The sequence below is a fragment of the Sebastes fasciatus genome, chromosome 1 (assembly GCF_043250625.1).
Source record: "Sebastes fasciatus isolate fSebFas1 chromosome 1, fSebFas1.pri, whole genome shotgun sequence".
Taxonomy (NCBI): Eukaryota; Metazoa; Chordata; class Actinopteri; order Perciformes; family Sebastidae; genus Sebastes; species Sebastes fasciatus.
Window position 1 is genome coordinate 17795914 of NC_133795.1, and position 22567 is coordinate 17818480.

Here is a 22567-nt window from a genome sequence, read left to right on the forward strand (position 1 = left end):
CGTGAATATATGACTGAAATATTAGGCACTTGTGTTTGTGTGTGCAGGACTTGAAAAACTGGTTTGATACCATCTGTGTCTGTTACATTAAAAAGCCTTAGATAATATATACAAAGTGTTGCTTATAGAGTTATCATTCTACCTCAGACACAGAATGATAAGGGATCTTCTCTTAGTGGACTCTCAATTTTATCAAGACAAGCAGACTTGGAACAAAACTGTACGTGAGGGAGGATAATCAGAGCTCTTTGAAATACCGGTATCTCGCCTCCTCTCGGACCATTAACTCCAAATACACCTGTTAGCTACTGGTCATTGGACTGTTTGTTGTGTGTGTTAGTGTGTGTGGGTGTGTGTGTGTGTGTGTGTTGTAGTGGGAGGTGAGCGCTGGGGTTTTTCCGTCTATGGTACCATTACATACACCTGAAAAAGCTGCCTCCCTGACTCTAATATCTGTCCAGCAGCACGTGTAGCACCTGAGAGATATATCATTTTTTTATATCTATTCCTAGTTACATTTATCTAATATGTCATTCAGTAATATGCTGTGATATTCAGTCTTTTGTTTAAATGTGTATAATTACACCCGCCAGCAGGGGGCAGGGTGAAACTCTCTGTCGTAAATCACTACCAGCGAAGAAGAAGAAGTTTCTGTTGTTAGACGGAGCCCTTGTTCGGTGAAGTGCGTGTGCTCGGTGCTGCATCGACAGCTAGTTTGGTTTTGCCAGTTCTGCCGGTGAATTAATAAAAGTTGAACTCTCTCTTCTACACCAAACCGTGTGTGTGAGTGGTGTAACACACGCCTGTGGCTCTCATTCCAAAAGTAATTAATGTCAGATTAATTCTGCCGGCAGCCACTACGTCACAGAGATTTTCAAAAACCACTTAGAAAGCTTCCATCAGTAAACCTGACATGCTCGTGTCTGGAGAATGTGCTTGTGCATTTTAAAGTAAAGGTTTGTGCTACTTCAACCAACGGTAAATCTGAAAGGTTCAAGCTCATGCATATCTTGAATAACAATTTACAAGCACCTCTTCTTACAAAAAGAGCATTTGCTAACACTTCATTTTACAGGTCCGCAAATTTTATGGTAATTAGGTGATAATTAGCAAGTAACCTATTTGAAATTTCTTTGAAATTACTGCCAAATTACCCCAATATTTACCTCAAAATCTATCGAAAATGACTTTATTATAAACATTATTTGCTAATTATATTGCGCTAGCTGGTAATTTATTTACGACATTTTCCAGGAAAAGATGACAAAGTTAATTGATATGCTTTATTTCCATGTCTGCTGATAAATAGATAATAATTAACAAATAACTTATTTTAAATTTCTTAAAAAACTCCCTGAATCATGACATTAGCTACCAGTTTACATTTGTGTAGACAATAAGTCACACAATGATTTGGGCCTGATCAGAAGTGTCTTCTATTAGTTTTGGTTTTCCACCTCCGATGAAGAGCAGCGCACAGCCGCGTCTCAGGCCTAAGGGCCCTATTTTAACCATTATATGATATTTTAGCATATAATTATTGAATAACGTTTATAATAAAGTCGTTTACGAGGTTTTTGAGGTAAATATTGGGGTAATTTGGCAGTAATTCCAAAGAAATTTCAAATAGGTAACTTGCTAATTATCACCTAATTACCATGAAATTTGCGGACCTGTAACACAAAGTGTTACCGAGCATTTTTATTGCAGTTTCAATGCAGAAATGCAGTTGTGATGTATAACACAGCAAGGAAAATGTTCAACCTCTTCCTGGTTATAACTTGACAGGGTCAGCTGTGCTCTGTGTTTTGTGTTCTGGTCAGTACTATAATCTTTGCTCTCTTCCCTGCTCTCCAAAGCTGGCGATCCTTCATTCCCACCATCACAGCTTGAGGATGGATTCTTACAGCAGAGAGAGCTGGATATTCACACAGTCGGTGGAAACTTTGCCTCGTTTGCTCAGTTACAAGAATTGTATGAACTCCTTACAAGTAAATCCAGATAGGTGCTTTCTCCAAACTGCGGGTTCTGACAGTAAAGTGACACACCTTTACAATTCACTACAATCTGTCAATCCCCCCTCAGTCAAAACTGCATGGGAAAATTAGCTGGGGATGCAGACCCCTGATGAGACCAAAAGAGAGGCTTGCTCTTTGCGTTATCCACTATTCAAAATCAAAGCTTTAAAAGATGTTCCCAGACATCTCCTCTCAGCGTGATAACTGCAATATAGCAAAGGCAAATCTCCTCCATAGCTCCGCTCTCTGTCCCAGGATAGAGAGATAACCATTTTCAAAACATTCTCTGATGTTCTTGATATCCACATTGAACCTTGTCCTGTCTTTATTATACTGGGAACTACAGATTTCACGTCTGTATTAAAAAGAGCCCAGCAGCAACTTCTTTACGGTCTGATTACAGCTACAGTAAAGACATTCTTGCTTTCTGAAGTTCCCAGTTTTAAGATGTGGCTCAATTAAATGACCGATAAAAGTCTGGAAAAAAAAGGTTTTCTCTGAAGAATAAAGAGTCACAACTGGATGCCACTCGTCTGTTACCTGAGAAACAACCCGTAGTGGACACTCGTGTAGTCGACTGTCCATTGTTACTTTTCACCTTTTGTTTTTATTATTTTCCATTGCAACCTTTATTGTCATATCTTACCTACTGTACAGAAAGGGGGGAGGGTGGGTGTGTTAAGCGTACATATATTTATTTTTCTTCTTTATTAAACTTTTTTTTGTTTATTTATGTTGGACACTATCAGTTGTATTTGATTTGTTTTTCTTAAATGAAAATGCGGACTGCATTCTCATGTCTTACATCTTGAAACCCTTCTATAATAAAACTTGACCAAAAAAATATTACTTAATGTCGCACAGATCTTAAAATAGTTTTTTTTTCTATTGTTAACGTGTTTGTAATCTTTCTAATAATATTCAGTAATGCTTTAGATTATGCACAATTCTTCCCAATTTAAAATGTCACTGTCATGTTATTAGAATATTAGAATATTAGAATAGGTACCTGGTAGTTAAAATACTTAATACAGTATAAACTCTCTTCAAATTCCCAGATAGTTATTCCCTAACTTTACATCTTCTTCCCTTCTCACTACAGGTATTTAGCCTATTGGTATACGTACTGCACTGGTACGCTATTAGTAAATTGGAAATAATTGTTACTTTTATAAAGCCTCACCTAATTTTCTCCTAATTTTTCTCTGATAACATTTTGTAATATGAATTTTGTAACACTTTTGAAGCTATAGTATACACACACACCCGCCAGCAAGAGGATCCACAAACAGTCGGTCATTTCAAGAGTAATTTCCTGAAATGAGCTCAAACATCCAACACACAAATTGCACCATTGCTTTGCAAAAACTGACTCTGAGACTCGTCTGTATAAGATATATCTTCCACTGCCTTCAGGCTCAGAAACAAATCAATATCATCTCAAAACATTTCCCTGAACAGTACACATCACTGTCGAACATTGGGAGGGATGTTATAGGGTTTTTCATGACAGAAAATCTATGGTGTTGTGTGGGCTTTGTTGCCCACTTGATAATAGGAATTGTTGTGTTAGTGTTAGAATGAGCCGTTTATATCTACATACGGACCATGTTTCTACAGTAGCCCAGAACGGACAAACCAAACACTGGCTCCAGATAAGGCCGTTCGTGTTATTGCGTTGGCCACCATAGTTCTCGTACACGCTTGGCACATGGGAGAAGTGTGCCAATTGGCAGCTTGTTCTGCTGCCTACTGGGGGCAGCAGAAAAAGCTGTTAACACAACATTGACGTATTATCACCGATAAAGTCATTATGTACTTATTTACAGAAACATCAACATTAATTTGGAGTCGTCTGGCCACCTGTTCAACATTGTCTCTCAATCAGTTTGGTCTCCATCAATTTCTGAGAAATATATCTGACTGTTTAGCTGTTAAATGCTCCACTATGTTCAGCACTTAGTCTCTTTGTCTGTCTGAACTTTGGGCCATGAACCAAAACAATGAGCTAAAAGATGCTAACATGCATCATAAAGGAGAGAGAAACTGCAAAGTTGGATGATCATTTTCAGTGGGTTCGTCACTCTGAGCAACCCCTTTGATTTTACACATGATGATCCATTGTTGGTCTAAAAAATTTGATAAGTGCAGCTTTAACTATAAATTTAGTTTACATACAGACATAGTTGGTCCGATCCTTTCTCAAACAGTGTGTTATTAAATGAATATCTGACAGCAGTCTCTTCGTGTAGGGGAGGAACCATCACCAATATGCCACATAAGAGACCAGAAGGTTTATAGTCCAGTACATGTAAATGAAATGCATACTGTATTACACTTTTCAAAGAGGTCGCATAAATTGGAATTTTCTTGTAAAACTTCCCAAATCCAGCAGACTATTGATTTGAGATTTAGCAGGAAATAAGAGGGTTTTACATGTATTAGATGTACTGTATGTCGATGGTTATGTAACTGTCTCACAAAGACTTACTGCAATATTGTTCATCCAGGTTTCCAACTTCACGCTTCAACAGTTAGTCTGAGTATAATAAAGTTATTGTTAGACAGCGGGTGACAATCATGAAAATGAACTTCTGCTCATGATCCTGCCCTACACCAAAGAGTAAAGAACCAGGGTTTAATAATCCTATTTAGTTGAAACAAAAGCTAATCCTCTTAGCAAGTGAGACTTAGCTTATTAGTCAGTCCTCTATCACCCCATTAAGAGGAAGACTGAGGATTATGCTCACTCTGCATTAGTGTCAGGTTTGCAATTTAGTCCAAAGGGTCCATTGTGCCGGCAATGAATTTCACATCATTTCATCCCTCCTATTATCTTCTATTGCAGATGAGAAGATAAGTATGAATGGGCTCAAACAAATTAAAACTTATATATCAGTAGAATCGCTAACTCATGACTCAGGTTTTTATACCCAATACCCAAATACCCAAAATCTTCCGAATGTCTCAAGTTGTTAGTCTCTTCATATCAAAAGTCTGTAGATGTCGCAGCTCTCTCTCCATGTAAACCCATCCACAGCAACAGTAAACACTCAGAGAAAGTGCAGTGGGAGTGTGATGACGTAGTTTAAAGAGCAAAAGAGACACACACCGGGCAGGCAGGAGGGGAGGTGGAGGGGTCCAACTTTCATGCAGGAGACCGTTGTTCGAGTCCTGTGTGTTATGTTTCATTTTGACGTTACAATCAGCAATTTTAATCAGTTTTAAGCCCAACCACGTAGTCATTTCCTAAACCTAACTTAGTGATTTTGTTGTCTAAACCTAAAGTGATGCCAAGGATAACTATAGTGGTTTTGATGCCAAAAATAAATTGAAGCCAAGGGGCGTGATGAAGCGGCAGTATGTGACGACTTGGGACGAGAATGTGTTGGGTATTCAATTGGTTGCAATCTGCAACCTCATCGCTTAATCCTACACACCGGTTCTTAAAGCAGCAGTAGGTAGAAATGGAGCAAATATGATTAAAAAAAGTTATTTTTTATAAAACGGTCACTATATCCTGACAGTAGTGCATGAAACAGGTAATCTGAAAAAAATCATGTGCCTCTGTTTCCTCCGGTGCTCCTAAAGGCATCTGCAAGATTTCACAGACCGGAGGAAAACAACCAATCAGAGCCGAGCTGGAGCCTTGCCGTCACTGAGCAGCTGTCAATCACTCGTAAACTCCGATCAAACGGTCGAACTAGGCAGCGCTAGTCAGATATGAATCAATATTCTGTTACTGTAATGCCTATTTCTCTCCTCAGATGTTTTCAGAAACATCTTGTAGTGTACTGTTTAGATGTAAAATGAGAAAGTTTGTGGTCCGGCAGCCATGTTGAGATCTCTTGAGGGAATACCAAGCACCGCCCACCAGCCGGAGCACAGCCAATAGGAACGCTCTCTCTCTGAAATGACCTGTGTTTGGCCATAGTCTCTCGTCACGGGCTAGATTTTTTTAAAGCCTGAAAACAGAGCCATGAGGAGGTGCAGAAGTCTAGTTTTCTATCAGAACACTTGAATTACAATATGCTGAAAGGTTATTGTGGAAATTTTGCCCAATGATGCCAAAAATATTCTGCCTACTGCAGGTTTAAGTCTAGCAACTCAATAAACTTTCCATCCAGCGGGCAATCTGCATCTTAACACCTAACTCTTTAATCAGTGGAGCTTTTCAGTAACAAAGTAGATCCTCAGGTCTAGGGTGAATCTGTGCTAAGCACAGTTTCAAGGACCTGCTTATCACACAAGTGGTGTAGACATTTGCATCGAATTTTGATCTTGCATTTAGTAATGATTGATGATGCCACTTTTTGTTTGCAAGGGCACAATTTAATGAGTTGATGGTGCTTCAGAAATGATTCTCAAGGCTAGTTCGTGGATATTTTGGTGGGGAATATATATTTATTCAGAGCAAAGTCAGAGAGTTTCTCACTATTCTGATACTACCACATCCATGATGCCCTGTTATTCTCCCACACAAATAGTTGTGTGAAACTTGTGTTCAGTAGCACAAAGGAGACATACTAGGGAGCGGATACAGCTCACCTCTTGAAGCTGACTACACCAATCGTCCTTCACATCCTGTTCTGTGTTTTTACCTTGACATTTGCAGGACTGGTTGTTTGCTTTGTTGAATTCTCAAGTAATGCATTAACGAAAGTATGAAAGACACAATTAACCATGGATTAAAGGCCAGACATTAGTGTTTTGAGCTGTGTGTGTTTGTATGTTGTTGTGTACCCTATTCAAGGTCTCTGTTGAATCAAGTATATCAAGCTCCAAAGCAGCTCAGCTTGGTTTTCTCATGCTGACTGATGGATGTCTCCTGCTACTGGAACACAGCGTAGTAAATGGATTTTATTTTATTTGTTAGATAATTTCCTGTCTTATCTATGCTAAGTATCATAATAAACAATGTCTAATCTCAGGCGCAGCCGCATCAACATACATCACTGGACTGATTGAAATTATCGCCATTAAGTCCAACTAATTTAGAAACAACACAGCTGACAGGAGGAAATCACAGATGGCAGGGAACGCATGACAGAGATTTCAATCACTGTCATTCATAACAGCGTGACCTACTGGGGACAATTTTTGATAGAGTTTGATCGGAGCAGTATTTTCCCATCTTAACCTTACTGCATTTTGGTTCAGGTTTCATGCGGAGGTGTGATCTCAGCCGCCATCATCAGGCAGTCTCCATATCTTTAAACTAATTATATTAGTAGAGATGCCCAGGGGGAAACACAAAGTGGATTTCTTCCTAATGATTTCATAAAACATCTTGATCTTTTATCGGATTTGTGGCTTGTTAGTTGAATTAAGTCACTGTAGAAACGATGGACCTATGCTCAAATAAGATTACACATTATTAAATTGTGTGATAATTAATTCCAGGAAAACTGTAATAATGTCTCTGAAATGCAACCCCCAAAAATGAATGATCCTGATAAGTCATAACATATAAGTGATGCGTATCTTCAGGGAAAAAATGGAAAACATCAGCAGGCTAGGTGAGGGAATAGTAGGAGATGGATGGAGAATATTTACAGATGTTTTTCCATTAACAGGTTTTGTATGGTTCTGATCTTGTACGAAAGCCGGCTGCTGACATGCTAAGTGGAAAATGTTTCTCCCTCAAGAGCCTGTTTGAGCACTGGAAAAGTAATGAACATGTTTTGACTTCAAAAAACTCTATATTTTGACAGCATTTTTGTGAATTCCTTCTTACACAAATGTAGATAACCAAGGGGGGGAAAACAGCAAGAAAAACAATAAAGCCAAAGTGACATTGGAGGTTATATATGTACATACATACTACATGTGTAAGACAATATTGAAAAAACAAAACAAACAGATATATTACCTCCTCATGTGGATGAAAGGAACCTTTAAGCCATAACTGGTCATCCGTTTTGCTGAAGATAGTAAGGTCACGATGTTCCACCCCATCCTGCTGTGATGGATGAGGAGGGCTCATTTCTGAGCTATTCCATTACTGTGGGCTGGGTCTGTTAGACAGCGCACAGGAGGGGTGATACCATCCATCCTAAGCATGTTAACACAGAGCTCTAGCACACGTGTCTATGCACACAGACATGAATCCCCAAAGGAGGAGTATATCTTCTCAGTTTAAAAGAATAACCTGAATGACATGGGTAGAAAGGAACTAAAGGTATCTCTGAGACAGAAATCAAGCCGTCTGTGCCACCAAAATATCCACCACATCTCTAATAAATCTGTGTTAACTCAACAGTGTCGCTATTAAAGAAGAATTCCCTCTCAAAAACCTGTGTGAGGAATGCAGTCAGATTATCTGACTGTTTTGTTTATGTTTGACATGCTGACTTGGTTTGGAATCGCCACCTGGGAATGGAAATACTTGCAGTCCAGGGTAATGTGGTCCTAATTAGTTCCACCGAGGTTAAGATACCATCTAGCGTGGAGAGCAGACAGCGGAATTCAAAATCATTATCCTTCCTACTCCGAACGAAGTGGAATTATTTTTAGCCTTGCCTTTTTTATATTCTGAATTCATGAAACTTTCTAATTTCCAAAATATTACATTAACTAAACAAGATGAATGCAACTGACAGCATCTTTCAAACAGCCTTGAGGACTCAGTGCTCGGTTATTTGGCAAAGTTTTAACTCGCACAAATAGATAAATTGAAACTGTGAATAAACACGGTTGTTTCCCGTCACCGACCAGTCAAGTTGCACTTTACATCCATGTCTGTCCAAAACGTCATCATTTTATCCTATTAGACATTTGTGTGAAATCGTCATAATTAGCACATTCATTCTTTGATATAAGTTTTATGAGGTCACAGTGACCTTTGACCTTTGACCACCAAATTCAAATCAGTTCCTCCTTGAGTCCAAGTGGACGCTTGTGCCAAAAATGAAGAAATTCCCTCAAGGTGTTCCTGAGATATCACGGGAATGGGCAACACGTTCTCATCCCACTTCGTCACATAGGCCCTCAGTGTAATTTTTCGCTCGCAGTAAACACGCGATTAACAACCCCTCGGGTCGCTTTTCGCTCACAGTAAATGTGCTTAATGTTGTGAATTAAACAAAAACACTTGGTTAGGTTCTGGCAACAAAACCAATTCAGATAGGTTCAGGAAAAAACAACATGGTTGGGCTTAAAATGACTACGTTTGTACAGTGAAAATGCGACTTAACGTTGCGAACACGGGACACAAACGATCAGCTGATTGTAAAGTGAAAGTGATACTTAACGCAAGGACCACGAACAGTGGTCTCTTGGATGAAAGCCCTGTTCTTTAAACTACATCACCACAGCACGTTCTTGGAGCGTATACTGTTGGGTTTACATTGTAGTTAATGGAAAGCCCGGTGCATAGCATATCTGCCCTAAAGGGTGCGGTATTGAACATTGACGGCCGTGGCAAAGCCACTGGGAATGAGAATGGGCTGAGATGGGATGGATGTGGAGTCACAGTGACCTTTGACCACCAAAAGCTAATCAGTTCATCCTTGAGTCCAAATTTAAAGAAATTTTCTCCAGATGTTCCTGGGAAATCGCGTCTACGAGAATGGAATGGACGGACGAACAGACACAATGCTTGCAGAAGGCAGATGGAGAATGTTGAGCATATCTTCATGTCACAGGGTGAAATGTACTGCGGACAAAGGAATGAGTGTCAGAATGAGCCCTGGAGTCTGAGACTCTAATAAGCACAGGTTTATACAAACAACTATCCTCTTATAATTAGCCCTGTTAGTATTCATAGCCTCACACACCTGACCGGCAGGGTGTGCAGTCACTGAGGTCCTGAATTGTACGGCAAAGCTACAGGCTCTTCTCTATTCACACCGAGTCTCTCGGTTCAGAGGCTCCTTGGAAAAGAGAGGGACAGACTCGAATTACAGAGCAGGAAGTCAGACAATAAATTAAGCATCCAGAAGTCCCACAGCGTGACATTTCCCTGCACCTTTATTCAAATGTTACAGCCAACCTACTCAAAGGCCGCTGCTTTAGCCCTAGTTTGTAGGGATTGTAGGGATCATAGAAAGCAAATTAAATTCTTTTGAAAAAAGAATTTAATGCTAAGGGAAACTAAATGAAAATGTAAATGTTATTCTGCCATTTTACATTTTCTTTTGCCAGTTTCTCGTACATTTGGTGTCTTTTTATGACTTGGTCATACTGTATGGTCAACACAGGAAAGTAAAGGAATAACAATAGCTCCTCAGTTACAGATTTGTATTTTTGGCTTCAGATTAATGAAGATGTCCTTCATGCAGTTTTATGAAGTTTGAAAGGAAACAATGTCTGATGAGCAGCTGAGGGCAACGAAACTGTGAACTCTAATATCTCACAACCATGCATTATGTATGCAGATTGAAGTAGCAGAGAAATGATGGTGGAAACTCCAAGCTTTAATTTTCCTCATAGGGAAAGGAATACATTATTAGACATATTAAATGCACGCGCAGCACCGTATGAAGAATGTCGTAGTCAGTTTAAAGCAGCAGCTAGGGGGAGTATTATGTGGATATTAATGACATCTGTCACCCTGAAGCATCTGTCACTACAGGCAGAATATTTCATGTTATTAAATGTGTCTTCCTTTGTCCTACAGCGTGGTGAGGCACAGTAGATAGCGCAGTCCACAGCACACTGTGGACAGTTGCAATGTCATAGCTCACAGGATTACTGCATGTAGTTGTCCCCCCAGTGATAAGCCTCTTTCAGATGATATATTTGACAACATGAACACAGTGCTGTCTCCAAGGAACCATTTAATTCACAAGTCGTTGAAAAGATTACATGCACGATGTTCTGAATGTATTAACGCAGAGCTGATGTTTCTTTTCCCTTGTGTTATGCCATTTACAATCCCCCTGACAACAGAAAGGGCTGTGATCCGACTCTATCAAAACACATTTTATTCTCTCTCCATGTCACGCTCTGACAGAGATCATTCAGGGACATGTCGGGGTGAAACGTCCCGAAGATTCATTGAAATGGCAGCGCACAAGTTAATAAAATCAACTCAGTCAAAATGCCTTGTGCAGTCTAGCAGTAATTCAGTTAGATTGTTTACAAAGACAAACCTACAGTAAAGCTCATGACCACCAATCTGTCTTTCACCTTGTTTCACCATGTTAACTATGGGATGGATCGCTCCTGCACCCTGCTGAGACTCCAACGAATGACGACAGTAACAAATGCAATTGTTTTTGTGGCATATCGGCAAATGAGAGGAAAGTAAATGAAATGTTGCCCTCTGTAAGGAGAGCTGTGTTTCTTGCTACAGCAACGCTGCTTTTGTGGTCTCTTTAAAATCCCTACAATGATGTGGTAGACAGGGATTACGCTGCAGGAGTATGTAAGAAAAACAAACAGAAGTACTGGAAGGTCACATATTAAGTAAGGAACCTCATAAAAACCCATCCAGTGGGGGACCACCGCTCCTCTAAAAGAAATATGGCCTTTAAAGGTACAGTGTGTAGGATATGACGCTATCTAATGGTGAGGTTGCAGATTGCAACCAACTAATACCTTATTGAACTTCTCCCGTGTGCCAATGTGTAGGAGAGCTACGGTGGCTGACGTGCAAATGTTAATGGTAGAGTCTAGAGTCAGTGTTTGGTTTGTCCGTTCTGGGCTACTGTAGAAACTTGGCGGACTCAGTGAAGAGGACCTACTCCATATGTAGATATAAACGGCTCATTTTAAGGTAGATAAAAAAAATATAAAAAATATATATTTTGAGGTGATTTTCTAAAGAAAACATACTTATTTATATTATATTCCATTTCTGCCAATAGATCCCCCTAAATGTTACACACTGTTCCTTTAACAACACAGACTGTAACAAATCACACGCCTTCTAAGATATTTCATGTTTTTACTAGGGATGTCAAAGTTAACGTGATAATAAGGCGTTGACACTAATTTGTTTTAACTAAACTAATTTCATTAACGCGTTGACGCAACTTGAAATTTTTAGGTTGTAGTGGGCTCAGTTTTAAAGCTAAAGTGAAGATACTGGTATCATATGAAACTAAGTAACCTATCAAATCCAGCCCACTGACACACTGACAGCTGTTGTTGCTTGTTGGGCTTGAGTTTGCAATGTTATGATTTGAGCATATTTTTTATGCTAAATGCAGTACCTGTGAGGGTTTCTGGACAATATTTGTCATTGTTTTGTATTGTTAATTGATTTCCAATAATATATTTATATACATACATTGGATAAAGCAGCATATTTGCCCACTCCCATGTTGATAAAAGTAATAAATACTCAACAAATCTCCCTTTAAGGTATATTTTTAACAGATAAAAAATGTGTGATTAATTTGCAATTAATCACAATTAACTATGGACAATTATACGACTGATCCCGATTAAATATTTTAACTAATTGACAGCCCTAGTTTACCTTTCAATTTAAGTTTTTTTAAATTGAAAGCTTATTCATCGTTACTGACATTATCGCAACATTAAAGATGAGACAGCACTGCTGAAACACCATTAAATTGCTTCAGTTTAAAGTGGCATGGTGGCACTTTGGCTGTAACAATAACAACATCTGTAGAAATCCAGCCAGGATTGTCCAGCTCGTCATATCACCCAAATCTCTACATTTTAATGCTTAAAAACACAAAATAAGCTGTTAAATCTCCCACATAGAGGTTCCAAATCTTCATTTACAGTGTAAATCATGGAAGAAGAGGAAAAACCCATGACATTCTTATAAGAATATCATTGTTACGCTGCTCTCATTTGAGGGTTAATACAGTAACACACACCAATGTTTCAAACCAGCTGAGAAAATCTTACATTTACCATTTTGAAACAAACAAATAGTAAATTGTTCAAATATTTTTTATCCAGGAAAAATCACACACAGGAAGTATGACTATATGCTCGGCTGCAACAACAGTTAGTTCAGAATAAATAGAAATAACTGAGTTGTTATCATGAGCAGCAGTATCCGCCATCCATGCCTGACAAATGTCAGAGAGAAAGTCATCAAGAAAAAAGATCCAAGAACAAAGACGAAGTGATCTTTGAGAGGTGGAATACAAAAATACCAGTGTCACTGGTTATCAGCAGCAAGATATCGGCAATAATAAAAATGGAAATGGAGTCTGCTTGTATTCATTATTCCTATAGCAATACTACTATTACCTTGAATATCAATTGATAGCTCATCCTATACACAACGGGATGCTTTTTGTGTTCATGCAGTCTCATTGCCGTGTTTGTAACTGTGTAACCGTCCACTGAGATTACTTCACAAACATGAAAAATGCCATCATGAGACAGAATGGATATGGTTTAGTAAGTAAGTGGAACTGAGAGACCCAATGAAATTCCCCCAGAAGGCGTTCAGCACTGGAGGGCATGCATGGTCGGTCTGGTGTTTTCAATTTCCTGCTGGGTTTCCTCAATATTTATTTTCATTTAACCTCTATTTCTACTTAACCTTTGCATAACAGACTCTGACAGACAGCAAAAGAGTCAAAACATGTTCTTGTGAGAGCAGGAGAGAAAAAGGAAACTTTACAATAGCGAAGCGCTGGCTTAAGCGCGTTTGCTGAGAAACAGTTGAATGTACGACCTGGAGATGTTTCTGAAATAGAGACCAGCAAGACAGAGATAAAAATTAAATTGTCCAATTCCTGAGTCTTTTTGAAACTCGTTCCAGTCACTGTGAGCAGCAGGGAGACGTTTGCAGACAGATGTTACAGCAGTCTGATGTGATTTGTAATGATGTGGCGTGTTCTATATGGGAGCATAGGGAACATTAATGATAAAAACATTAAGCCACTCAACGGCATCATTGAAACGTGGACAGAACAGTCATTTGGTGTAAATGGTTTGGTTTCAATCGAGGCATTTGCGGGAGCATCAGGGCAGATTATCCAGAGACGTGTGTTGATTTCTCTATTTTAGGTTGACGTATTATTTCCATGAGCTTATGTAGTTCTGATGGATGGAGATAAACAACAGAAGAGGGGTGATTTTTCTTTACGCGGAAGGACATTTCTCCCTCCAGTGAACCTCCGTTGTAGATTTTTCCCCTCTTGGTGAGATAAGACTAGAAGAATTCAACACAGGAGATGCTGCAGACTCACTTCCCTGCCTTCTATGGCTCTGTGCACACTGTGTCCCAAGTTTCTATCAAACTAACTTCAATAACCGGCTCAGATGACCAGGATGTGCTTTGACCCGGGACAATGAAAATATAATTGAATTTCACTCCAGATATGAAAATATAATGGAGGTTGATGAATTCCAGTCCACACATTTGACGCATGGTGTTAATTAATGCTGAAGGCACATATATGCATATTTCAAAGTGGTGATTCAGGAGAGTATAATATTATTCTTTATTGCTACACTGGAATAGTACAGACGTAGCAACAATTACATACAGTAAGTTGAGCTTGATTTTGATTATTTTAAAGGTACAGTGTGTAGGATTTGGCGAAATCTAGTGAAGTGGTTGCAAAATGCAACCAACTGAGTACCCCTCTGCTCACATCTCCCTTTCCTAGACTGCAGTAACATGAGCTGCTGAGTGCAAAACTGTTCAGTCTTGTTTCTCCTTTTAGCTCTAGTTTGGTCTCCATCAGTTTCAGAGAAAAAATATCTGACTTCTTAGCTGTTAAATGCTCAACTATGTTCAGCAGTTAGTCGCTTTGTCTGTCTACAGTTCGGGCCATAAACTAAAACAGTAAGTTAAAGGTACAGTGTGTAGGATTTGGTGGCATCTAGCGGTGTGGTTGCAGATTGCAACCAACTGAGTACCCCTCCGCTCACTCCCCTCTTTCCAAGACTGCGGTAACATGAGCAGCTGAGTGCAAAACCGTGGTAACGCCGTTCACCTCGCTCAGAGGCCATCCTCACCATAATAACACTACTTTAGGAGCAACGAAAGTCAGACGGCGGCTGGTGGTACCACGGTTTTGCACTCTGCGGCTCACGTTACTGCAGTTTCACAAGCGTGTCAAAGAACTACGGTGGCCTTCAGGTAACGTAAAAAAGCTAAAGTCTCTCTAGAGCCAGTGTTTGGTTTGTCCGTTCTGGGCTACTGTAGAAACATGGTGGAGCAACATGGTGGACTCTGTGAAGAGGACCTGCTCCCTATGTAGATATGAAGGGCTCATTCTAAGCTAACAAAAACACAACAATTCTTAATTTCAGGTGATTACACACTAATGAAAACATAACTATGAATATTATATTCCATTTCTGTTAATAGATCCCCTGAAATGTTTAATATAAACACTGCAAATTCAGAAGGACCCATGTGTTAATGTCTATTTTGTAATACACATGATATACTGTAGAAGTCTGTCTGTACATGGAGACAGTAGAATGCTGTAGAAAGTGTAGTTCAATTGAGAAGTGTATTTCTTTGGTCCTTTATTGGAGCTCTATTAAAATGCACAAAAGGATTTAGAGTGCTGCAACAGCTCACAATTAGTAATAAAGATGATTCAGGGAAATCTGCACTAATCAACAGAAATATAAAAACATGTAAGGAGGATAATGGAGAACACCAACAGTGTCGAGCTGCACGCACTGATTGGAGAAAAGATGGTTTGTTGTTTGTAGTCATCATCTGTAAATGTTTTCCAGTGTAGATGGTTAAGCTTGTCTGTTCCATTTCACTTCCAATGCTAATTTTTGGTGGTGTGCGGTGCTTTAAAGACCTTATGCATATTTTATTCAAAAAGCATGTTGTGACACAGTTAAGAAAGATGCTGAATAAATTACGTTTATTATTATTATCTATTTCTATGGTAATGGACCATGCTCTTGTAATGTTTTGCATCAGTCACTGGAACAAACAGAATAAAATCACAAGAAAAGCAGCAGAGAATGTTCTCTAAAAGAGCATTGTACTCTTATAACATTGTCGGACTCTTGATGGACGGTTTAAAACATAGCGATCAACATCGATGCAGCATCTTTTTTTTTGTTCCATGCATTCGTCTTCCTTGTCAAAAACCTGCCTCCGAGATCACAATGTAACTCAACTTCCAACAGTTCGGTCTGAGATTTGAGTGTGTTAGGCTCAAGCCCCAGGAGGAGCGCCGGGCTTTGAAGCAAATTTTCGTAGTGGTTAAACCGACGATGGAAATACAACTTCTGGGTCCGTCACGTGATCCCATTTGGCCCAAAATGACTTTTTCCCATAGACTTACATTAGGAAAGAGAAATCTGTAAATCAGCGGACTTCCCAGTATGAACACTTGAATAGCCCTAATTTAAATCGTTAGGTCCTAATAGTTGTAAAATGCACTGAAAGCTGAATCCAGTTATTTTCCTTCCTCCGTTCATGTGAATGAGTCCCAGACCGCAGCTGGAGCGAGGGCTGGGAGGCGGAGTTAAAGGAAACGCTACAGCGCCTGCTCTATGGGCCCAATGGATGAGGAAGATCGCTGGATGATCCGGGTACTTTATCACTCGGCAGTCGAGCCATTTCGGCTTCATGCGCCACTGAGCAACTCTCATAGGAATGAACGGGAGCCCGCCTCCAACGCTGTATCCAATTCTCTTTATAAATCCATGGTTCTGCTAGTTGCAGCTAATAAAGCCTCGAGTTGTTAGCCTCAATCAGAGATGAGCAGCGGGCCACAGAGGTCTGGTAAGCTCACGTCTTTCTAACACCACACACAGATTTCTTTTTTTCATTTTCAAACTTGTAGTCTTCAGCTACAACCAACGCTGACTCAAGTGACATCACTTGATTTATTCGCACTGCCCAAGACCTATAAATAGACTTTGATTTATAAAATGAGCGCACTTTCCCTTTCAGATAAATGAACCGTTTAAAAACCTAGACGTGTGGAGATACATTTCACAGGACAGCAATGTCTTATTAATGAAGAGCTGTGAGTGCACTTGATAGATTTTTACTTCACTCGTCTGAGAGCAGACAGGGTTTCATGCACTGTACGATTCAATTCATGAGGGGAAGCTCATTTCAAAAGTATTCATAATTATCAGGAGTAAAAACTGATCATGGTTCAATGATTAAAAAAAAAGACTTTAATGAAAATGTGTTTCACCTCTAATTAACCTCTCGTCTGCCTGATTAGCCGGTGGCACGCCTTCTTCTGCGGAAGTCTCTCAACATGATATTATACATGGTAACAAGCACCGACAGAGAGCTGCTGTCCCAGGCGACAACATTAAAAGTAAAAAATGTTCTTGTGGTAGAAGAATTGTTGAGACTGTATTGGTAGTTAAAAACATAAAAACACACTAAACTGTGGGTTTAAATGTGGGGGTCATGCTCTACTACTACTACCACACTCCAGGCATAGATATATCAAAGGGAGGTGTTCTGTGTTGATAGTCTATTGATCTCTGAAACGTCTCCTTTTGCTTGCTTTTCTCCGCAGGGAGGTTCATGACACTTGAGTGATGCAAGATGTTTGTGCTCACTTTTCCAGCCAAAGGAAAAAAAAAAGGTCTCTCTCGAGTCATCAGGCAACCGGCTGCTGAGCGACCCATTCATGTTTCTCAAAGTCAAAGAAGCCATAAAGAAAATATGGCTTTGTAATTCAATTCAGCAAACTTTGACTTCTCCCAGAGGGGAAATTAGTATCTGGGCACAGACACACACTAAAAAAAAAAAAATCACACAACTATTCAGCAGATACAGTACATTGCCTCCAAAAAATATACGAGCAGGGCTTGGAAAAACTACAAGATTGTTTTAATTGCCAAGAAAAAACGTTAATGATGTCAGTGACATAAATCTATTTAACAAAATTAAGATTAGTTGGGTGATGTAATATCACAGTTTGGCATTCAGTGAGTCCTACAATGCTTTATCCCGGTGCTGAACTTACTTTTGCATTAAGAAGCCTTATTCAAAATCTAACCACGTCTAACGCTAAATGAATCCCTGTGTAGGATAAACACAAATGCCAAAGATCATTTAAATTAACTCAAAGGAATCGCTCTGAACATCTACGGAGGATTTTTGTTTTTGTTATCTCTCCACATAATCACACTTTAGTATGAAGGATCCTCTGGTGTATTTATGCAAATTTCTATTACAATGCTTTCAGCGGTACAAAAGCCATTTTGATGCAAAACCCCGCCACGAATCTCTGAACTTGACACCGTACTATTGATACAGGAAACTAAGTGGAGCATCTGTTCAAATCGACACAAACAAGCCTGAATATCAAGTAGAGCTAAATGTTTCCATGCAAGTCAGGTGTTTACACTCTGTTTAACTCGTACAGGCATCTATAAGTACTATGTTTTAGCCGCGTATAGTTACAGTACGGCATCGTGATATTTTATGTTAATAGGCACTTTAGATTAATGTGTGCATCTGCGCTGAAAGGCATGAATTCACCATATCATGGACACATTATGTATTTGCACAGCATTTTATTTGAATCCAGCATCTGTCAGCCCGCATTAAATCATTTCAACATGCCTGCATTGTAATTGCACCACTGATGGCATTGTCCTCTATTGGGAACAATTAATTAAATTGCCATTCACCCATCTGGTTCGGTAATGAAATGCATAGATTTAAGATGCAATGACTGTTTTACATCAAACTGTAAAGATGAAATTCAACTGATGAAAGGATTTTCAAAAACTCATATCCTTCGACTTGGCGACCACGTCGAAACAGTTTAGGCTGAGATTACAAGGCTGTGTGGACCAGTGTTGTAGTACTCCAGATCGGTCTCAAGACCACTTCTTGAAGGTCTCGTCTTGGAATCGACCATATTTTTACTTGGTCTTGTCTCGGTCTCACATAGAGAGGACGCAGGATTTTATTTCAAGACCGGTCGAGACCACAAATGTGGGGATATCATTAAATTGCCTGGGCATTGTCTGATTTATTTGTTAACATCATTAGTGTGATTGGATGGAAAAAATCCTATTTTAAATGCAACAAATAACTTCACTCATCTCTAATATGAAATCTTTCACATGCACTCCAAGAAACGCAGGAGACAGGAGAAAATACAATTTGGCTACCTAAACCACAAAGAGTTCATCTGGAAAACAGCATCCAAAAGGAAACACGCAGCAGTATGGAAGTTCTGCAGTGCAACGCTGACTGAGACGGCTGGGACCACGTCAAACTTTTATCGGCACTTAGAAACACCGATGCATGTTCCACATTTTATGTGTGTCATGCAGTGTGGGACTCGCACTGGTCTGGTGTGGTCTTGATTTTGTCTCGCCCTGTCTTGGTCTTGGTCGCCACTTGGTCTCAACCCCTCAAAGTCTTGGTCTTGTCTCGGTCTTGATACACACTGGTCTAGGTCATGACTTTGTGTCAGTTTAGTTGGTCTAGACCAGTGGTTCTCAACCAGGGGTCCTTGAGGGAGTTCCGGGGCGTCCCCAGAATAATGGGGAATAGTTTATTTCCACAATTTAATGAGCCCAAAGTGAGTAAGAGTCATAAGAGTGACTATTCTGATCATAGCTTTCCTTTCCTCAGTTATCTTCTCAACTGTAGTTGACAACTATAGATTTAATCATATCTAAAACCAAAATATTTTCAGATGGAGGTCCCTGAAGCAAAATAGTATCAAATGGGCGTCCATGACCTAATGTGTATCAAATTAGGGGTCCTCGAGAACCACCGGTCTAGACTACAACACTGGTGTGGACACACGTTGTCTAAAGCGTTCTCAGATTCTCTATATTCTGTATCTTAATGCAATACGCTGTGTAGTAGTCTTACAAAGTTTAACCTACCTTAAATCAATCAAATCAGAAACCATAGTCCAGTAACTCATTGAGCTTTGACAAAAAGATGCACATAATTTCTTAAATCTCTCAGCTTTAGAATCCATTATAAAACAAACATCCTTGAATAAAAGTACATATTATTTATGTTTACCGCCCAGATAAACTGTTTCTGGGCTTTTAGCTGATTCAAAAAGCTACAAAAAGCAAGCCTCTTATAATTTTTCTTTCTGGCTAATGATAATTGCAGTTGCAAATAACTCTGCGCTGTATCCATAGTTTATTATATTGAAGAATAGGCCTGTCTGAAAAAAACTATTCTGTACTGGAAGTGTCTGTAATTCAGTCTGTCACTCTTTTTTATCCTTTTATCAGCAACGTGTTAAATCGTAAAAATTATATTGTTGTTCTAGACACGAAAATGAGGGATTGAACAGGACTGGCGTCTCTCTATTAAACAGCTCACACTCTTAACAAAAGGGAAAGCACTCTCAGGAGCGTTCTTAAGGTCTTTCATTGCTTTGCATCCTTTCAATGACGTTCATTAAAGTTACCAATGGCAAAAACTAAAGCAGGTATGATGTTAAGCGTGAAAGTGTCCTGCATATCAATGTGATTTTAGTGGTAAAACAGATCTTCAACATTTTTTTAGAACTCTTCAAGGATGCTTGGAGCAGCCAAGAAGTTCAATAATGGCCAAAGTCAGCAAACTAGCGGCACTGTGGGTCCTTCCAAAATAATAAGATGTCAAAGAAAATATAAAAATACAGTTAGAAACGGGAATGTAAACAGATCAATTCACTCTCCCAAATAACACGTCTGCTAGTGCTTATTATGGACACATACTGAGGAGATTTAAAGTTTGGCTGGTCTTTATGAACACTACTTTATCTTCGTCTCCTACTGTGTCTTTGAGTCTATTGTGAACTTGCCGATGCCGCGGGTGTTTCTTCTGACAAGGTAGATAATTGCATGCGTCTCAATCATTTCCTTTTTGATTGCAAAGAAGAAAACAATCACAGATCTGTTGTTGGTAATTACTGCTTTACGTGAACCACTCAAATTAAATGATATTTCATACCAAACTAAATAATTATCATGTAACCAAAGTTCAATAAATTTGAAGGAAAAGAGACACGGCCTCTCATCTTGACCAGATTACATCTTTCTACAAAACGAAGGCTTGGATGTGTCACAAGTTTAAAAGTAATACTGCGGCACTAATGTAATCAGCAACCTGAACATGAATCTCTAAATGGAAAATTCCTTTCATTTCACAGCCTGGATCTTGTTTTTGTAGGTTAGGTCATCATTCCTATCCATTATGGTAACATTTTAATCACGAAACATCTTTGCTGATGTCTGGGGACAAGGACGCAACTTTACAATAGAGAACAATACAGCAAGAAATGCATGCGATAAGACAGAAAGACACATTTCACCAGATCAGCTTATGGTCATTGTTACCCGGACAACCCCATGTCGCTCTATCATGTGATTTGACTTGTTGATGACCTTTGCAAAGCATGCACCAAAAACATCACATATTTTTGGCATCATTGCGCGAAAATTTCATAATAACCTTTCAGCATATTGTAATTCAAGTGTCCTGAGAGAAAACCAGACTTCTGCACCTCCTCATGGCTCTGTTTTCAGGCTTAAAAAAAAACTAATCACAGGTCACTTCAGAGAGAACGTTCCTATTGGCTGTGCTCCAGCTGGTGGGCAGTCTTCGGTATTTCCTCAACAGATCTCAACATGGCTGCCGGGTCACAAACTTCATTTTAGAAACAGAGAATAAATAAATATGATAATAATAATAAATACAAATAAATAATAATGAAATAGGCATTACAGTAACAGAATATTGATTCATATTTGATCAGCGCTGCCTAGTTTGACCGTTTGATCAGAGTTCGTGAGTGATTGACAGCTGCTCAGAGACGGCAAGGCTCCAGCTCGGCTCTGATTGGTTGTTTTCCTCCGGTCTGTGAAATCTTGCAGATGCCATTAGGAGCACCGGAGGACACAGAGGCACATGATTTTTTTCAGATTACCTGTCTCATGCACTACTGTCAGGATATAGTGACCATTTTATAAAAAATAACTTTTTTTAATCATATTTGCTGCATTTCTACCCACTGCTGCTTTAAAGACTAAAAATCATTTACAATATTACATTGAACTTGAGATTTCAAGTATTTCATCATAGGTGCTGTGAAAGTAAAAGTATAAGTACAAGTCTGCTTGCTAACACGGCTTGTTTTTCTCCTTTGAACGTTTATTTTCAGCTATAACAGTCAGTTGGGTCTATTTTATATTCCAATAAACATCAATTGATGGTTTCTTACAGTGATTTGAAACCTGAAATTGATCCTCAAGTACTTAATTTGTCATCACAAATCCCCTTTAGGGACATGCAACAAAAAGAGCTTTCCTGAAGCAGTAACACTAGTCAATGACAACTCATGGAGATGGTTTAGTTTATGGCTAAACTGAGGGACTATGTCCACTGAAGACAGCTTCGAAATTAGGTCGAAAGCTTCGGAAACCCAAAGTAAGAACATTGTGTTGAGTATTTCATAGTCAAGCTGCTATTAGTGCTATAAGGTGAGATGTATTCACTTGTTTTTAACCAAAGTTAAATTTATTTCAAAAACCCTTTTGCCTTGTTTTAAGAAACTTGGCAGCCACACTGATCTATCAAAGTACTGACAGAAGTTGTTTTTGAGCTGCTTGGGAACGCAGATGTGAAAATTGTACAAATGTACAAAAAGGAGGAAACACTGATGCCAAAGAAGATG